Source organism: Eurosta solidaginis, chromosome 1, assembly GCF_040869045.1.
Source record: "Eurosta solidaginis isolate ZX-2024a chromosome 1, ASM4086904v1, whole genome shotgun sequence".
NCBI classification, from domain to species: Eukaryota; Metazoa; Arthropoda; class Insecta; order Diptera; family Tephritidae; genus Eurosta; species Eurosta solidaginis.
Genome location: NC_090319.1, coordinates 354,252,742 through 354,266,420, shown reverse-complemented (window position 1 = coordinate 354,266,420; position 13,679 = coordinate 354,252,742). Strand labels below are relative to the sequence as shown.

The following is a 13,679-nucleotide window of genomic DNA, read 5'->3' as shown; positions in this document are numbered from 1 at the left end:
TTACATTTTTCGTAATTTTCTATATCAAAAAAGTGGGCGTGGTTATAGTCGGATTTGGGCCATTTTTTATACCAAGATAAAGTGGGTTCAGATAAGTACGTGAACTAAGTATAGTAAAGATATATCGATTTTTGCTCAAGTTATCGTGTACACGGCCGAGCGAAAGGACAGAAGGTCGACTGTGTATAAAGACTGGACGTGGCTTCAACCGATTTCGCCCATTTTCACAGAAAACTGTTATCGTCATGTAGGGCAGGGCAGTGTACGTTGAGCATTCCTCAGGAGCGGACGTGCGTGGCCCATAAATAACATTCCATAATTAAACATCACATTTTATATTAAACTCTTATTTCTTTAAATTCAAATAAACACATAAGTACATATGTATGTGTGTACGGATCATTTACTTGTGACTCAGTCATCTTTGACAACGTCAGAAGGGGATTCGATTCAAAGAATTTTGATCACGCAAATAATTTTTTTAAGCGGAAGTATATACACACTTGTATGTATTTGCTTCACGGAATTAAGTTATTGAACGCAACTGGTAAGGCAAAAGAGATCAGCGATAGACGCGATAAAATTCAGAGAAACGATAGACGTTCGTGGAAGTCAACATTAGCAGACAGAAATTTAGGTACCGATAGACGCAAGCAGAGTAATAGAAAAGAAGTGAGGAAGATTTTTTACGTAGTAAAACGACAGTTGCTGCATTTAATTGGAAAACGGAGATTCTGAGGAATTGTAAGCTAAACATAGTTAAATTTTCGACGAATATTTTGGTGGTTGAATTAAGCAGACAGAAGTTCAAGCGGTAAGGATATATCACAAGGCATTGCAATCAGGGGATTGTAGGAAAGCCAAGGAAAGGTTAAGTTTTCATCGCTGAAAGTGGAGCAACTGAATGCCTTGTTGCAAAAATGTAGTCTCGCAGTTTCGGGCAACAAGAGCCATATGATTGCATCATTAATAGAACTATACGAGTCGGATGAGGTGGATATTGAGGAGGTCGAATCGCGTGAATATCCGTCTTGGCAGCAACAAATTGGTGAACTCAATGAAATTATGAGAAGCTTATCAAAAACTGTAAGTGGATTACAGGCTATAACGCAAGGGCGTAGTGAAACAATCCAGGTTGGAGATAAGAATTTGGAACAAGGGGTAAGCCAACAGCAAACAGCATCTGAGACTTCGCAAGCATCAGCAGAAGCCCCAACGCATATTGCTGCAACAGTACCAGGGAAATCTACAGAAATTCCAGGAGCAACAGGCACGCCGGTTAGAGAGTTAAGTACTCATGTGCTTGAACAAGTACGTCGCGATTTAATGACGGATGTCCAATCAACGACGACACATGCCGGTACAAGGTATTCAATGAGGGAGATCATCGGCATTTTGCCAGAGTTTGACCCACTAAAGCGACACCGAGCAACGAGTCAGTTCATATCAAAGATCGAACAATTGCGAGATATATATTTATGGAATGATGAAGAAGTACAATTCGCGGCGCAACAAAAATTAATAGAGGTGGCAAAAGATTGGGCTAAGTCCCAGCCAGCATTCAGAACATTGTTTCAATTCACTGAGATGTTAAGGCAAGATTTCCCAAGTGCACCAAGCTCAGCTGAAATACATCGCGAAATTGGGAGACGCAGGAAAAGACCCAATGAATCTTTGAAAGAGTACTTTTATGTAATGCTAAGTTTGGGTCGCAGCGGAAATAAAGATGAACTATCAATAAATTCTTATATTAATAATGGTCTAAATGATATAAATCTTTCCAGAACTTTACATGCTATGAATTTGGGGTCATGCCACGAATTACTTTTGTCAATTGAAAAATTATCTGCGATGCCTGGTGGCAAAAGAGTGTTCGTTATCCGATTTTGCTAATTTTTTTTTAGAACACATATAGTAACATGAGTAACGTTCCTCTCAAATTTCACCATGATATCTTCAACGACTGCCAAATTACACCTTGCAAAACTTTTAAATTACCGCAACTGAAGTTTCACCGTGATAACATTACGAAATTGTATTTGATAACATTACGAAATTGCCTGACGATGAATTTGTGGCGATTTTCGAAATGGTACCATCGCAATATGCCAGTAAATGTTTCTTCCTTTCTTTTCAGTTTCTCTTAGAAAAAATATAATAATTGAATATTCATTTATTATAAGCCGGTTTTAAGCTCATGAATTCTAAATAATAACTTTTAAATTACCTTTTTTCAAAAGTGGGTGGTGCCACACCCATTGTCCAAAATTTTACTAATTTTCTATTCTGCGTCATAAGATCAACCCACCTACCAAGTTTCATTGTTTTATCCGTCTTAGGAAGTATCGCACTTTTTCGAAATTATCGATATCGAAAAAGTGAGCGTGGTTATAGTTGGATTTCATTCATTTTAAATAGCGGTCTGATATGAGTGCCCAGGAACTTACATACCAAATTTCATTAAGATACCTCAAAATTTACTCAAGTTATCGTGTTCACGGGCAGACGGACGGACGGACATGGCTAAATGAATTTCTTTTTTTGCCCAGATCATTTTGATATGTAGAAGTCTATATCTATCTCGATTAGTTTATGCCGTTATGCGAAAAAAAATTAATATACTCTGTAAGCTCTGCTCAGCTGAGTATAAAAATGTTACGTATGCGCACCGGTGCCCGTCTTTTATGTTGGTACGGTTATGTTCGTGTGCGTTATTTCATGTTAAAACCAAAATTTAAAATGCTACATTCAAACTATTTGATAAATGAAAAAATAATTTGTTTCTGATATTTTAAAATGCAAAAATCACATAATTATTTTTTCTGTGTACGAATCAGTCCCTGATCTAAATTACTCAAAAACTAGGTTTTGTAGCTGATTAAAAATGGGCTGCGTGTTTGACAAACAACATTTTCATCTAATCTTTATGAAAGATAGATTTCTATGTACTAGTAAAATATCACTGGTGGAATCTCTTTACAATTGGCGCGGACCTAATATCTGTTTTGTATATTTTGTTTATACGCTTTTGAGGTATCTTGATGAAATTTGGTACGTAGGTTCATGGGCACTCATCTCAGATCGGTATTTAAAATGAACGATATCGGACTATAACCACGCCCACTTTTTCGATATCGAAAATTTCGAAAAACCGAAAAAGTGCGATAATTCATTACCAAAGACGGATAAAGCGATGAAACTTGGTAGGTGAGTTGAACTTTTGACCCAGAATAGAAAATTAGTAGTTTTTTGGACAATGAGCGTGGCACCGCCCACTTTTAAACGAAGGTAATTTAAAAGTTTTGCAAGCTGTAATTTGGCAGTCGTTGAAGATATCATGATGAAATTTGGCAGGAACGTTACTCTTATTACTATATGTATGCTTAATAAAAATTAGCAAAATTGGAGAACAAACACGCCCACTTTAAAAAAAAAATTTTTTTAAGTCAAATTTTAACAAAAACTTTAATATCTTTACAGTATATAAGTAACTTATATCAACATTCAACTCCAGTAATGATATGGTGCAACAAAATACAAAAATAAAAGAAATTTTCAAAATTGGCGGGACTGCGCCTTTTTTCATTTAATTTGCCAGAATACTTTTAATGCCATAAGTCGAACAAAAATTGACCAATCCTTGTGATTCTAGGACGATAATTGTTTTCTGTGAAAAAGGGCGAAATCGGTCGAAGCGACGCCCAGTTTTTATACACAGTCGACCGTCTGTCCTTCCGCTCGGCCGTGTACACGATAACTTGAGCAAAAATCGATATATCTTTACTAAACTCAGTTCACGTACTTATCTGAACTCACTTTGTATTGGTATAAAAAATGGCCGAAATCCGACTATGACCACGCCCACTTTTTCGATATCGAAATTTATGAAAAATGAAAAAAATTCGATAATTCTATACCAAATACGAAAAACAGGATGAAACATGGTAATTGGATTGGTTTATTGACGTAAAATATAACTTTAGAAAACAACTTTACAAAATGGGTGTGACATCTACCATATTAAGTAGAAGAAAATGAAAACGTTCTGCAGGGCGAAATCAAAAGCCCTTGGAATCATGGCAGGAATACTGTTTGTGGTATTACATATATAAATAAATTAGCGGTACCCGACAGATGATGTTCTGGGTCACCCTGGTCCACATTTTGGTCAAAATCTCGAAAACGCCTTCACATATACAACTACCACCAGTCCCTTTTAAAATACTCATTAACAACTTTCATTTGATACCCATATCTTACAAACAAATTCTAGAGTCACCCCTAGTCCACCTTTATGGCGATATCTCGAAAAGGCGTCCACCTATAGAACTAAGGCCAAACCCCTTTTAAAATACTCATTAACACCCTTCATTTGATACCCATATCGTATAAACAAATTCTAGAGTCATCCCTGGTCCACCTTTATGGCGATATCTCGAAAAGGCGTCCACCTACAGAACTAAGGCCCACGCCCTTTTAAAATACTCATTAACACCTTTCATTTGATACCCATATCTTACAAACAAATTCTAGAGTCACCCCTGGTCCACCTTTATGGCGATATCTCCCAAAGACGTCCACCCATAGAACTAACTCCCTTTTAAAATACTCATTAACACCCTTCATTTGATACCCATATCGCACAAACAAATTCTAGAGTCACCCCTGGTCCACCTTTATGGCGATATCTCGAAAAGGCGTCCACCTATAGAACTAAGGCCCGCGCCCTTTTAAAATACTCATTAACATCTTTCATTTGATACCCATATCGTACAAACAAATTCTAGAGTCGCTCCTGGTCCACCTTTATGGCGATATCTCGAAAAGGCGTCCACCTATAGAATTAAGGCCCACGCCTTTTTAAAATACTCATTAACATCTTTCTTTTGATACCCATATCGTACAAACATATTCTAGAGTCAGCCCTGGTCCACCTTTATGGCGATATCCCTTAATGGCGTCCACCTATAGAACTATGGCCTACTCCCTCTTAACATACTCTTTAATACCTTCCATTTGATACACATGTCTTACAAACACATTCCATGGTTACCCTAGTTTCATTTTCCTACATGGTGATTTCCCTTATTTTGTCTCCATAGCTCTCAGCTGAGTATGTAATGTTCGGTTACACCCGAACGTAGCCTTCCTTACTTGTTTAAGATATATTTGAAAATTTGTGTATATTTACCCAACAAACCAATTTCTTTTATCAATCTTATTACTCCAACATAATATTATACGATAATGAACATAATGAATATTTCTAAGTCCAACGGCATTCCTAAAGTTGGGGCTAAAGCCCCACTGTCGACTGAGTGTGGACGGGCTGAAGTTTTTCGTTGCGGTTATCTTTGTATTGCCTACGGAGATATCCCTCGTATCCCTGGGAGGCGTGGCCGCACCAATCAGTTATCTGCTAAGACGCCCAGGTTTCTGGGAATTTTACAGCAACGGGTTTTTCAGCATTTCGATACTCTCCTTTATGCTGGTGGTTGGTAACCCGCAGATTTTCCCCTAAATAAGGGACCAGGCCAGCTGCAAGTGTCTGGTTACTGCCAACAAGAGAGATATCGGTCAATATAAGTTTCCATGGTTAGCTGGTTTTGCAGAGGCTTTTAAAGAAGCGCCAATCTTTCCCTCTTAAATTTTTCAGGCATAAAAAGGTGGACAGAGAAAAGCCGTGATGTTATGGAATTACTCATAACCTCAGCATGACAATATCCTTTCTATGCCTTCTACTTTGGATGGTTTAGCATATTCGATTCCATTGCGACGATACAACCATTGCGATGATGGTATTGTGAGACGAACTTTGTTTATGCTAACAAGGGCGTCTATTGGCTTGTCGTCTGGATTTGTCCACCGAGAAATGCATTACGTATTTTCGACAATTCTACACACACGACTTCATTCTATCACCAAAGACGATTAATATTTCGTCATTGTGCTTCGTCGAATTCAAGAGGGAATTTACGGTCGACAATAGCGGTAGACGAATAAGAGTTTGAGGCATAAGTACTAACCCAAAATGGAAAAACGCGACAAACAAAGGCCAAAATGGTCTGGACTGATGAACCATTCAGAACTTTCACTTAAGTTACGCCAGAGAACATGGCTCAGTTATGATATTTCTCACATTCTACTTTATTATTTTGCATTTCAGAGTACTTCATTTATTACTACCTTGGAATCAATTAGCAGGGTTCGGAAAATTCATTTATGTTATTAATAACAACTGTTCTCGAAGAGTTATCGCTTTATTACCAATTTTTATCGAAAAATTATCAACTTGCTATCAAAATGTTTCTGAAAAAAAATTGGTTTGTTATCGATTAGTTCTCGATTTGTTATAGGAAACCTGTTGATTTTTTATCGATAAAAACCCGATTTTTTATCGAAGAAAAACTATTTGTAGTGGAAATAAACTAAATGTAGTGGAAAAACATTGATTTGGTATCGAAAAAATATCTATTTTTATCGTTAACTTTTTAATTAAAAACCAATATTTTTTCGTTAGAAAGTTGGTATTTTTTGGATAACTTTTTGATAGAAAATTGATATTTTTCCAAAACAAGTTGGTAAACAATCAACATTTTTTGAAATCAAATCGACAACTTTTCTATAGCGAATTGATATTTTTTTTAAAGAATAGATAAAATGTCGATATATTTTCGATAAGAAATCGATAAATTTTTGAAAACAGATCGGCAACTCATCGAAAACCTTTGCTATCAGTAGCAAATATATAATACTTCGATAACGAATCGCTAACAGGCCGATAAAAGGAAATGTATAACAAGCTGATAACGGTTGTTGTTCTTGCCTTTCACCTCCTTTCTTGCATTTTTTCCTTTCCTTTTCTTTTTAAAAGGTTTTATTTAGCTTGACTTGACAGGCTGGCTGGCACGAATTTTGTAATTGAAATTTAAGTAACTTCCCGATAAGCCACAAGCTTTAAATTTGGAATATAGTTCAGAACCCGATGACAATGAAATAATAAGAAAAAAACTCCGATAGGTGGCGCAAGGATCGATATATTCATAAAAACGTATTTGTGGTCCGATTTTGCTCATATTTGGAACAAATATTACATACAGTCCGGCAGAAGTGACATCAAAATATTTTGCAGTTGGTGGAGGGACAAGTATACGTGGCGCAGAGTCAAGTAAAGTCTTTGGAAGGATTATGTATTGAGGACTTAGATTGTAACAAATTGTCAGGAAAGGGTCCTTGAATTAATAAGTTACTAAATGAAATAAATAGAAGGAGAAATAATAGGCTATTAAATAGAGACTAAAAACTTGAAAATAAAATAATTAAAAAACATTTTTAAGTTAAACGGTTTTATTGAAAACAATACTTGCATGAAGTAATAATAATACTAAAAGCTAGAAAATAATTAGGTAGGTCCTAGATACTAGTCATCACACTCCTCATCAATCTAGGGCGTTGATCAGACAATTAAATAAAAGCGTTGGACGCGTCAAGTTTCTATTGATAGTCATAAGTAAGCCCAACTGTACCTTAATCGGATTATGCTACGCGTCACATTTTTAGAAATTTCACGCGGCCAACGCTTTTATTTATTTGTCTATTACTTAATGTAAGTATTGTTTCAATAAAACCGGTTAACTTAAAATTTTTTTTTATATAATTTTATTTTCTTTTTTTCCTTACCTCTACTTTCTTTTCCTATTATTATTCATCAAAAAATGCATGCCGTACTTGTGCAGGCACAAAAATAGTTCTCAGGTATCTTTTTCGTTTAGAGCAACTCTACAATTAAACATCTATGTACGTTTTAACAGTGCCTGATTTGAGGTATTTCGGCTATCGGTTTTTCTCGATTACTGGTCACTGCCTTTATTTTGCTTGCAAAACGGTCGTTCTCTGTGATAAACCTAAACCGAAACCAGAGGTACCCGTATTTAACAGTTATTAAAATAATGACTATTAAATAACTGTTTTAAATGAAAATATCGGTTACGGGGATTATTTTTTGCGATCTCTGATATATTTCCTATACAGTGAAAAAAAATAATATTGCGCAGCACATTGGAACTCTGTACTTTTATAAACTAAATTTTTTCATATCTTTGAAATGCAAATTATATATTTAGTAACTGTAAACTACCAACCTGTTATTATAAATTAATTAATAATATTATCAATGGCCCATATTGTAGTCTTTCAGAACTACGGATGTATGCATGTGTGTACAATAGACTGGGTGGATTTATTAACCGATATCGCGCCATCGCACGGTGGGTATTTGATCAATTTAGCTGGCCAAAAGTCGATTTTTCAAAATATTCCAATTTTTTTTTAAAATACTCTCCCTGGCATTCCTAGATGTCCACTGAAGTACACGTCAACGGAGCTAACCGCGCACATCTAAAGTTGTATAAAAATTGTATGCAGTTCGATGTATTTTTAGATTAAAAAGTAATATACAGTTCTAAGCTAAATACTTGTGCACTTCTTTAGCTTTAATCAAATCTAGTTAAATTTTCTTCTAGGAGAGGTAAATGCGTTTTTAATTCCTATGATCGATTTTTTATACCGCATGCCTTAACTCAGTTGTTCTACTTGTTTTGCTACTACTTTTCAATATTAAATTTTTTAAAACCCTTGCAAATAAAGATATATATCTTTTTTTTTATGGCATATCATGTCAGTAATTTTTTGGAATACATTAGCTTATCTTTGTTTCAAAGTTTAATAACGAAAAGGGCTGCGCATACCCGCGATTTTTTGAGTGGTTATCAATTTTGTAAGAGACTGATACCCCTATTGGCAAAAGGTGGCAACGTTGTGAAAACATCCTCAGTGGCAACACCTACGTGAAAGGTCTTAAAATGTAATATGTTATGGAATCGCATCTTTGATGGAGCAGTAAGGAAGGCAGTCGGCATGATCTGGGGGTGCTCTGTGGCTAGTCATGTCGGCTGGGCGGGGTTCCTGCCAACCTTACTGTTCCTGCGCCATAACAAAAAAAGTTCCTATCATTCCTTTGAAAAAAACCGTCAAAGAGCGCAGAGCCGACTCAAAACGCTTGAAATTCGAATCAAAACGACATCCGGTCGAACCGGATGCCACGGACAGACCGTTAACATTCAAAAATTTTAAAATTCAAAAAAAACTAAACGCAAAAAAAAATTACCGAACCGGACATGACCGGTTACTAACTGCTGAAACTCAAAATACGAAAAAAAACGCTGAAAATTAAAATAAAAAAAGCTGAAAAGAAAAAGGAATATAGGCCGAATATGTAGAGTGGCGCCGCGGGTGTTGTTGCGACGCCCGGTACATTTACCCACCCTCAAAACCATAGCCTCCGACGCACATGTATTTCGGTGGCCTCTTACCTGTATTACCTAGTGCCTTCTAAATAATTACGGACATCAGCATTCCCATTTTAATTACAAATTTATTTAGTATTCATTATGTACTCGTTTATTTACAACCTAATAAAAAAAAAAATTTAATAACAAAAACGAATTTCGAAAACATTCGCAGTTTTAAAAGTCTTCATGTAACCTCACAAATGTTTAGTCAATAATTTTGAACTACAAACTTATTGCAGTTGGAGTAAATAAAAAAAAAGCTGAAGTCTTTTGAAAATTCGCATTGGTTTTTTTTTTTATTTTTTTTTTAACAACTCGGACAACGAAGGCTGATTTTGGTCTTTCTTCCATACAAAGTGTAAAACTATGCACAATTAATAAAAATGTATATTTGAATTAAGTAATGCAAATACTTTTAAAAACTATTCTTATTTTTAAATTTTTTCGAAATTTTGTTCGGGTAAACCCCAACAGCTTTCATTGTACAATTCATTAACCGTTTTTTTTTTGTATAATTTACGTAAATAAAATGTGTAAGTAAATTTGTTTTTTTTTCTCTGCTATTTTTTTTTTCGCAGCTATACATATGTAGTAAATTAAGGTGGGTCTTTTTCACGCATTTAAAAGGCAATTCCAATATATAAACATGACATTGAAAACGCCTTCTGAAGTATTGTGCTTTTTTTATTTTTGTTAGTTAAACAATTTATTGAATGTATACAGAAAATGTGTAGGCCGATTTTGAAAACGTTTTCAAAAAAGAATTTTTAAAACTCGGCAGGTTTTCAAAAATATTCAGAAAATTTACAAATTTTCATTTAAAATTCTAAGCTATTTTTTTAGTATGCTTTCGATAGTTCTTTCCTCTGAAGAACATTTTAGATTTTCTTGGATTATAAAACAATTTTCTTATTTGTATGAAAGAAAATCTAAAATACCCATATATGTAATAATGTTTAGGTATCTACACGCACTAAAGCAACAGCACAGTTTAACCATCGATACTTTTTTGTCAGTAACCAAATTTAAAATTACATTTCAGTACAATTAAAAGGAATGCGAAAGAATTGTAAACCAACTTCTAAAACATTTTTGAATAAATTTCGAAATTTTACTTCAGAACCTTATTAAAATTTTGAGTATGCAGCTTTTCATAACTTAACTATTTTTAGGCTGGCATTACAAATTTTTAGTCCAACTCAACTCCCAAAGATTTTTACAATTATTCTGTTAATTCCAAACCCAACTGGTAATTGGTTAAATTAAAATTAAAAAAATGTAGTTTCTGTATTACAGAACGAACTCACCCAGTTTTAAAGGCAGTTATTGTCGTAGTTGGTGGTTGTATCAGCGGTCCTATACGACGCGGCCCGGCTGGTTGTTGTTAATCAAGTATAGGTTGCAGCAGGCCTATACGAGGTGGCCCTGCTGGTTGTTGGTACTCAAGTGTAGGTTGCAGCAGGCCTATACGAGGTGGCCCGGCTGGTTGTTGTTAGTCAAGTGGATGTTGCAGCAGGCCTATACGAGGTGGCCCTGCTGATTGTGGTTAATCGGGTGGATGTTGCAGCAGACCTATCTGAGGCGTCCCTGCTGATTGTTGTTAATAAAGTTGACGTTGCAGCAGGCCTATCTGAGGCGGCCTTGCTGATTGTTGTTAATAAAGTTGATGGTGGTGGTACGTCCGGTGGTTTCGTTGGCGCTATAGCTGTTAGTAGCGCGTTTGGTTGCTAGCGCTATCGCTGTTGCAAATGTGGTCGAATCTGCGCTGCTTATTGCGTGCAGCTACTTAATTCCGCTCTTGTTTCTTTTCTTTTTTTTATATTTATATGGCAGTGTCAAAAGACGCTCCAGATCAGTTCTGCAAAAATGTTGAATGTTTGTCCGTTAGGATGACGATGATAGTTACACCAATGTATTTTCACGTTCGACCACCACCAAGGGCAAAGATGACCACCAAAAACCAACCTTGCTTCTTTTTTTTCTCTTAATTTTTTCCGGAAACAGCGTGTCTTTTTCTAGAGGTCATCATTTATTCGGCCGTGGCGACCTCTAGTGTCAATTTTCGATTAAAATTGCCATGGCACCTTTTCTTTGCCATCACTAGCCACTAGGTGCGTTCCAAAGGTGACTCTCCCAAGTGGGGCATAACAAATACTTTATCGATGTACAAAATTTGATTCAAATCGGTCAAGCCGTTTCCGAGATGGTAGTGGATATACAAAGAAATATAAAAGAGGAGGTGAATTGGCAACCCTACTCAAAAGTGTCAATAGAATTGCGGAGCAAAATACCTTTCGTTTGATACCCATATTGGCATACATATCTGATGTAATGCCGAAAAATTACCCCTGGTCCCTCCGAAATCGGGGGCTCGATCCAAGTAATTCTGCGCGGAACACCGTGAATTTACCGTCAAATATTTCCATTCATAACAATGAAGTGAGACAACCACTGTTTTAACAGAAATAACTTCTGTTTTAGTTTTGGCCAGCTAGATTGATCAAATACCCCACCGTGCATCGATTTTTCGATAGGATTTGGGCTGAGGAAAAAAAGTTCCACTACGCATACCCAAAAAAATAATTTTAGAGCCTGCGAAATTTCATTTCTTTGAAAAAAAGGTTTTTTCAAAAAACTGTTATCGCCAATGTTTTTAGCGGACATTTTTGGATGGGACAGGGTATACATATGAAAGTTTTACAATCAAATGAAAATTTTTTTAGTAGGCCATGAAAAAAACCTTAAAAAATCGAAGTCGAAAAAGGTCAAAAAAATTAAATTTCGTAGGCTCGAAAATTATTTTTTTGGGTATGAGTAGTGGAACTTTTTTTCACCAGTCCACTGACTGAGTGTGTCCATAATGTGACCAAAATTTGATTTACAACCAAATGGAAAAACCTCTTTTAGGTACCAGGACTTATGTTTTAAAAGACCTTCGTACTCTTGGCAATGCTACAGGTTTTATAAGACCTATATTAATTGCTGCTTCGAGATCTGCCAACTCTGCCTCCGTTTAACCTCGGGAGCGCAGGACAAGAACTCAGCACGAGCTCAGCCCTTTTTTCCTGTTCCCCGCAGTTCCTACATCTGCGGTAACAGGTTCAGTTAGTATGGCCATCAGAAGTCATGAGTCTTCTCTCTCTAGAGAAATGAGCAACTTTGTATGCCTTATATCGTAAGCTTTGCACACGATCTTAGAAATTTCCCGCTTGATGGATCATATGCGGCTCCTGTCTTCTTTTAATTTCTCACAAACGGATTGTGTCGTTTTAGCGAAAGTTACACCCTCCTTTTTCCAACTCATCGCCGCCAGACTATCAATATATGCATTAGGGTGGGTCGATTTGTATGGACGAAAGTTAGCCAATATCGCGCCATCGATTTTTCGATAGGATTTGGGCTCAGAAAAAAAGTTCCACTGCGCATACCCACAAAAATAATTTTCTAGCCTGCGAAATTTTTTTACTTTTTTTCGACTTTGATTTTTAAGGTTTTTTCATGACCTAGATACTAAAAAAATTTTCATATATATATATTTTTTTTTTCAAAAAACTGTTATCGCGAACGTTTTTAGCGGACATTTTTGGGTCGGACAGGGTATACATGAAAATTTTGCAATCAAATGAAAATTTTTGAAAAATCGATGGCGCGATATCGGTTAGTAAATCGACCCAGTCTAATTAACTTACATATATTGACGCAGCTGCAGCTTAATCACGCATCCTCCTGAATTTCTGCTGATTTCTTCACGGCTACAATTTCCTCCTGAAAGCCACTATAGTATTCCGGCAGCCTGTATGATCTACTTATTTTTGGAACGACACACTAAAAAGCCGAATCGACGCCTTTCGTTCATTTCATCATCATCAGTATACACGTGTATAGCATGTTCAGCCATTTCCGCACCCTTGCGCCAACCCTCCGACTACGTTATGGTTCCAATATCTCTTTCTATTCGCCCTATATTTGATTATGCTGTGCTCCTAAGGCCATACGGCCCACACTCAAGCTGCCTCGAGTCCTTAAACGCTGTTGTAGTTTTTAAAGCTATATTCTTGGCCGTCCTATGGGGTCAAAATGGCTTCTTACTTCTCAATAGGAGTCAGACGAGACCATCAACACCAACCAACCACTGAGCGTATTTCAAACCACTAATTCCAAACCTTCTGCTAACGTTCGAATCGCTAAACTGTTGAATATATAACTCCAATATTCAATACTGGTCTTTATTAGACTACTTTGAGAGTACTTCGCAATAACACTTAACTTCCAACCAATAGCGTGCTTAAATCAAAACTGATTACTGACTACTCAGCTTGCGCTGCTTTT

The 13,679-nt window shown here is 36.3% G+C and overlaps 1 protein-coding gene across 1 annotated transcript in view; it reads left to right on the top strand.

Moving 5' to 3' along the window:
• LOC137238093 (uncharacterized) overlaps positions 1 to 13,679 on the top strand; it is a 43,768-nt gene that overhangs the window by 26,313 nt on the left and 3,776 nt on the right. The gene's annotated exons all lie outside the window — the stretch shown is intronic.